Consider the following 7033-nt stretch of genomic DNA (forward strand, 5'->3'; position numbering starts at 1 on the left):
ATGATGAGGGCAATGAATGTACAAATGTGCTTTACACAATTGATGTATGTATGGATTGTGATAAGAGTTGTATGAGCCCCTAATAAAATGATTAAAGAAAACAAAAAGCCATTAGCAACAAAACAAAACAAAAGTAACACTGATGCTGAGGTCTTTATGACTAATGTTAGTTCCCCAGATCTGAAGGAGAGGTTGTTCAGAATAGGCCTCCTCTCCGAGATAGCCACTGGACTAGAGTCTCATGAGGCTTTCGTATAGCAGGAAGAGTACAGGCTTTGAAGTACCACTTGGGCTAGCATCTGTTCCATCTTTTCCTACACATGGCTCTGACGAGAGCAGGCTACATGACCCTCTTCATCCTTAGGTTCCTTATCTGTGAATTATAAAGGATATTTCATATGAAATTTTCTGGTACATTTTTGTTGTTGTTGTTGTTACGTGCTTTAAAGTTGATTCCAACTCTGAGCAGCCCCATATAACAGAGTAGAACTGCCCCACAGAGTTTTCCAGGCTGTAATCTTTACAGAAACAGATCCCCAGGGTTTCTCCCGTGGAACCTGTTGGTCAGTGGTTGCCATCCTTCCTAATGCCTTGGCCCTTTAGTCCAGTTCCTCATGTTGTGGTGACTCCCCACCATAAAATTACTTTCGTTGTTAATTCATAATTTAATTTTGCTGCTGTTATGAATCCGGGTCCTTCTACACCCAAAGGAGTCTAGACCCACAGGTTGAGAACTGCTGCCCTAGGTGGGTTTGAACAGTCCACTTTTAGGTTTTCAGATGAGTGCTTAACCATTATGGCACTAGGGCTCCTATCCAGCACATAGAAAGCAATTAAAATAATCGCCCCTGCCCTTGCCCTGTCCCATTCTGTGATTTTTCTGAGGTGTATGCTGTTGTGAGGTACCATGGAGTCGGTTTCCGACCCATAGCCACCTTACACACATCAGAATGAAACACTGCATAGCTCTGCACCATCCTCACAATTCTTCCTATGTCTGAGCTCATTGATGCAGCCACTGTCAGTTTGTTTCACTGCGGTGCCTTGTGTGTTGCTGAGATGCTGGAAGCCATGTCACTGGTAGTTCAAATGCCAGCAGGGTCACCCAAAGGGAACAGGTTTCAAGAGAGCCTCCAGACTGAGAACAGACAATGAAGAAGAACTCCGATTCCCACTTCAGAAGAAGACGCTGCTGAAACCTTATGCATAGCTTGGAAGCATTTTCAAATGTTGGAAGCCTAAACAAAGTGTATGGAAAGTCGTAATATGTTCACGGAAATTTTTTTCAGGCCCAGTTGGCCCTCGGCGGCGTTGGAAGCCCTGCAGTTGATATAACTTCTCTTTGATTCCAGGATAGATGTTCTAAGTGAGGTTTGGTAGACTCACCAAGTTAGGTGCCTTTCAATCTAATTCCAGATTTCTAGTAACTTTGTTTCTTTTGTTGTAGTTTGGGGGAAAGTTTACAACACATATTAATTTTCCATTTAACAATTTATACACATTTTTGTGATATTGGTTGCAATTCCTTCGATGTAACAACACTCACCCCCTTTATCCCTGGGTTCCCCATTTCCATATGTTCTGCTTCCCTGTCCCTTCCTGCCACCTGAGGTTTGTTGTGGGGCAAACTGCCTTTTTTGACTTTGTGTGGTTCGCATTTGTGCAAATAGGACAAGGAAATACCACATGACTTAACATCAAGAAAGGTGTTGTCAGGGCTGTCTACTGTCCGCATATTTATTTAATCTGGATGCTGAGCAAATCATCAGAGAAGCTGATTACATGAAGAATGCAGCATCAGGCTTGGAGGAGGTTTAATTAACCACCTGTGATATGCAGATGACACCATTTTACAAGCTGAAAGTGAGGAGGAGTTGAAGTACTTGTTGATGAAGATCCAGGACTGTAGCCTTTAGTACGGATTACAACTTAATGTAGAGAAAACCCAGATCCTCACAACTGGACCGACAGGTAATATTATGCTTAACAGAGAAAAGATTGAGGTTGTCAAGGATCCATAATCAAGGCTCCTGGAAGCAGCGGTCAAGAGATCAGATGACACATTACATTGAATAAATCTGCTGCCCCAAACCTCTTTAACGTAATCAAGGAGGTTACTTTGAGGAGTAAGGCACATCTGACACAAGCCATAGTATTTTCAATGGCCTCAGATGCATGTAAAAGTTGGACACTGAATAAGGAAGATGAGAAGAATTGATGCATTTGAATTATGGTGTTGGCAAAGCATATTGTAAAGTACCATGGAACAAACAAATCTGTCTTGGAAGAAGTACAGCCAGAGTGCTCCCTAGAAGCAAGGCTGGAGTGACATTGTCTCACTTACTTTGGGCATGTTATGAGGAGAGACAAGTCCCTGGACAAAGGCATCATTTGTAAAGTCGAACGTGACAAAGAGAACGACCACGCAGGATATGGATTTACACATTGGCTGCCACAATGAGCCCAAGTTTCTCAGTAATTGTGAGGGTGGCTCAGGGCTAGGGAGTATTTCCTTTTATTATTACATTGCATGGATTTCATGTAACTTTCAAGCACTTTTGCAGTTGTTGCAACTCCCTGCGCGGTGGCTCTGCTCTGATTTGTATTCTAGTAGGGAATTCTCGCCTCCTCGAAGATAAATGTGGGCAGTCTCAGAGCCATTTTTCTTTCAGCAGAAGTGGTTATTTTATTCAGTTATAGATTAGAAAGGTGAAGATTCTGCACAAATATGTTTATTGAGTACCTACTCTGTAGCAGCCCAGCTGGGCTCCGGAAATTGGAGATAAAGAGATGAACCCAATAGACAAGGTCTTTGTGCACATCATCCTGGGCCTGGAGTAGGGAGTAGGATGGTAGCAGATACAAGTAAACAATTCTGTGGGCAGGACCATTATCACAGTGATAGCCCCCCACGAAGAAGACAAAACAACAATATGAGCAACACAGTATGTGGTGGACTTGGGGGGTGTCTTTGTATTTATGGTCAGACAAGGGGTGACATTTGACTTGCCTATTCGTTACTCTTATTCATCACAGGAAGGTTGTTTCATTTATTTATTTATTTGAATTGCAGACCAGAAGGTTGTTTTGTCTGTCTGTCTATCTATCTATCTATCTATCTATCTATCTATCTATCTATCTATCTATCTATCTATCTATCTATCTATTTATTTGAATTGCAGACCAGAGTATCAGGAAAAGCCTTCAGACTTATGGTAGAAAATGAGAGCATGCAAGATTTGCTAGATCAAGGTTCAACTATTTTCCTAAAATATTATGACTTAAACAGCCTTTATGAACAGATTCTTAGAGCGAAGGATTCAATGTATGTGTGTCTGAATGTGAAAGAGAAAGATCACTTGAAGATCACTGACAAGTGTTAGCATTGTTGTTTGGCGCAATCGAGTCATAGCAATCCTCTGCCCAATAGAATAAAACGCCGCCGGTGCTGTGCTATCCTCACAGTTGTTCTTAAGCTTGATCCCATGGTTGCAGCCACTGTGTTAATCATCTCGTTGAAGGCCTTTCTCTTTTTCACCGCCCCTCCATTATACCAAGAATGATGTCCTCTCCAGGGATTGCTCTCGCCTGATAAAATGCACAAAGTACGTGAGATGTAGTCTCACTAAGCTTGTCTCTAAGGAGCATTCTGACTGTACTTCTTCCAAGACAGATTTCTTGGTTCTTTTGGCAGTCCATGGTACTTTTTATTATTCTTTGTCTACACCAGCGGCTCTCAACTTGTGGGTTGTGACCTCTTTGGGGGGTTGAATGACCTTTTTACAGGGGTCGCCTGATCATAACAGTAGCAAATTTACAGTTTATGAAGTAGCAATGAAAATAATTTTATGGGGAACTATATGTGACTTCCTCCCTGGAGGACGGACAACCGAAAAGTGGGTGAAGGGAGACGTCGGACAGGGCAAGAGATGACAAAATAACAATTTATAAATTATCAAGGGCTCATGAGGGAGCGGGGAGGGAGGGGAAAAATGAGGACCTAATGCCGGGGGTTTAAGTGGAGAGGAAATGTTTTGAGAATGATGAGGGCAATGAATGTACAAATGCGCTTTACCCAATTGATGTGTGTATGGATTGTGATAAGAGTTGTGTGAGCCCCTAATAAAATGATTAAAAAAAAGAAAAAAAAAAGAAAATAATTTTATGGTTGGGGGGTCACAATAACATGAGGAGCTGTATTAAAGGGTCGAGGCATTAGGAAGGTTGAGAACCACTGGTCTACACCATAGTTCAAATGCACTGATTTTTCTTTGGTTACATGTTGGAATATTACCCAAAAGGTCAGCTGTTCAAAAACACCAGCCACTCTTCAGGGGAAAGATGAGGCTTTCTACTTTCCAAAGAGTTACAGTCTTGAAAACTCACGAGGGCAGTTTTATCCTGTCCTACAGGGTCACTAGAAGTCAGAATGGACTGGGTAGCAGTGAAATTATGACTATTTTTTCCTTAGTGTCTAACTTTCACATGCATATGAGGCCATTGAAAAGATCATGGCTTAAATCAGGTATATCTTAGTCTTCAATGCAACATCTTTACTTTTCAACATTTTAAAGAGGTCTTGTGCTGCAGATTTGCCAAGTGTTAGTATAGTGCCACTAATTTTAGTGTTTCGAAAAATAAATTATTTAAAAATGTAATATAAATCTGTGAAATGGTAAATACTTGTTGATGACATTAGTATTGTGCAATCAGATAATGAGTGAGATGTTTCACTTTTACATTTTCAAAGAGCAACCCAAGGATGGATTTTCAAAATTCTAGAAACTATAAGGATAACACAGAAAAATGAGGCATAGAAAGCAACAGTAAAAGACAAGAGTCAAATATATTAACAGTTGAAAAACCAAGAAGAAAACATAAAAGCCAATGTATATTATTTTTGTTGGGACCAAAACAACAAAACAAAACAATAATCAACTGAAAATGAAACCTATAGCCGTCGAATCCATTTTGGTTCCTGGCGACCCTGTTGAAAAGAATGAATGCCCCCCACGGGTTTTCCAAAGCTGTACATCTTTGAAGAAACAATGGCCAAACCTGCCTCCCACAATGCCTGGTGGGTTTAATCTGTCCACTTTTCAGCTAGCAGTGGAGGCAGTTTCCTCCGTAGTACAGGAGCGAGTTCTCGAGTCAATGGGGTGAAGGACATGCACGGCTGTTAGAAATCTAAGGCACTTTTTACTGCCTTCTTTTACTCTCTGGGTTATAGAGGCAGGCATTGCAATAACAGGGTTAAAAAGGAAAATTTAAGTGTGTGATTCCCCATTGTTTACACATTAATACTCCCCTTTCATCTCCCTCAGAGCATTTTCTATTATGGAAGGAAATTTTTATTGTCATTCCCAAAATTTCGCTAGAGGGTGGTGTTGGCTTTAAAACCAGAGATTGCTAAACTACAGTCAGCTGCCTGGTCTGCATTTATAGCTCAAGAAAAGGCAAAGTCACGCCTCCTCACTCTTCCTTGGGAGCTGGTACCATTAAATCTGAATTCTGTCAGGGACTGCATCTAGTTCTGACTGGTGCAGCCAGAGAAGAGCAAGGAAAAGTAGTGAAAAGATGACTGGAGGAGTTGGGTGGCGCAGATTCTAATTTCAGGCATGAACTAGAGAGACAAGAAGTCTCCCTGAACCTTCAGCTCTTCTGTAAAATAAAAGGGTGTTTCTAGATGATTCCTAAATCCCTGTACACAGCCAATATTCTGACATTCTAATGAATTCTGGGTCTAAAACAATGAAATATTTCTCATCTTGGCTATAATGAAGGAATGAGTACAATCTCAAATTATTACATTATCAAGAGTTAAAATAAAACCGTTAAAGTTCATAAATAAGGTTTAATATAAATTCTAACATCAAAATGCCTTTAAATGAAAGCACTAGGTTTTTAGTCCTTCTTTTTCAAATCCTGTTGAAGTAATTGTTGTGTGTTGGGTCATGTGCGATCTGCAAGGTCAGCAGTTCAAAACCACCAGCTGCTACTTGGGAGACAGATGGGGCTTTTTACTCGAGTAAAGAGTTAGTCTCAGAAACTCCCGGGGACAGTTCTACTCTGTCCTATAGTGTCGGCATTGACTCAGTGACAGTGAGTTTGGTTTTTGAGTTTTTCTCAAGACACCTCTGATAAATCTGGAGCTCAGGAACCCAATCCTGAGAGGCAACTCTGGTTGGACATAGCCTTTGGGGGCTGCTTTCTGTAGCCAGTAACCAGCACGTCTGGAGCCCATTTTTTTTTGCATCCGAGCATTCTAAGGTTAATTTCAGAGACTATGCATAATCCTCAGAGAAGTCTCCTCTCCATTGCTAGTTTGCCTGGAATAAGCAAAACCTGTTTATATAAGATAATCTACAGAAAGAGGATGGACTACTGTCAAAAAGGTATGTTTTAAGACAGGGCCTGAGTCCTCATCTCTTTTCCTTTGTGCTTAGTAAACTTTCATCAGCTGTACTTTATTAAATGTCACTCTGCAAGGGGATTTAGTTGGTTCATTTCCCATTTCCCTCACCTCTTTTATCTGACTCTTTCCTTGTATTTATTCGCCTTGTAGAGTAACCCAAGAATCCTTTCATGGAACCTGAAGCAAATTATTCAACTCAGGATCCCAGTAAGCCCTAGTTGATCTCTGCCTGGACTTGACTTCTAAGGGTTGGCTCGAGCGCCTTCAATTACCCTCTGAGGAGGCTAAGCTGCCCTCACCTCAAAGGCTTTGACTTCAAGGCTCAACACCCTTTTTCTTTCAATTGGCTCTGATTTGCAGACAAAGATCTTTCTCTCTCCGGATTTGGCTGCATCTGCTGGCTCGTTTTGAATATCAAAACTTCCTAAAATATACACACAGCCTGCGGGTGCGCATCCTGCGCGGGCGCGGGCGCGCGCGCGCGTGAGCACCCACCCACCCTTGCTCGAGTACACTAAGCCCGCTGGGCCGGCTCCCGGTGCAGAACACATTCCATTCTCCGCGCTCGGGCACGCCCCTCCGCGGCGGCGATTGGTCGAGCCGAGCCCCCTTCGGCGC

The 7033-nt window shown here is 42.0% G+C and overlaps 1 protein-coding gene across 1 annotated transcript in view; it reads left to right on the forward strand.

Annotated features, from left to right (window-relative positions):
• The window catches only part of PLCL1 (phospholipase C like 1 (inactive)), a 397849-nt gene that overhangs the window by 24383 nt on the left and 366433 nt on the right, over positions 1–7033 (forward strand). The window lies entirely within an intron of this gene.

This window comes from Echinops telfairi, unplaced genomic scaffold, assembly GCF_000313985.2.
Source record: "Echinops telfairi isolate 266 unplaced genomic scaffold, ASM31398v2 ScPeMD7_3;HRSCAF=10, whole genome shotgun sequence".
Taxonomy (NCBI): Eukaryota; Metazoa; Chordata; class Mammalia; order Afrosoricida; family Tenrecidae; genus Echinops; species Echinops telfairi.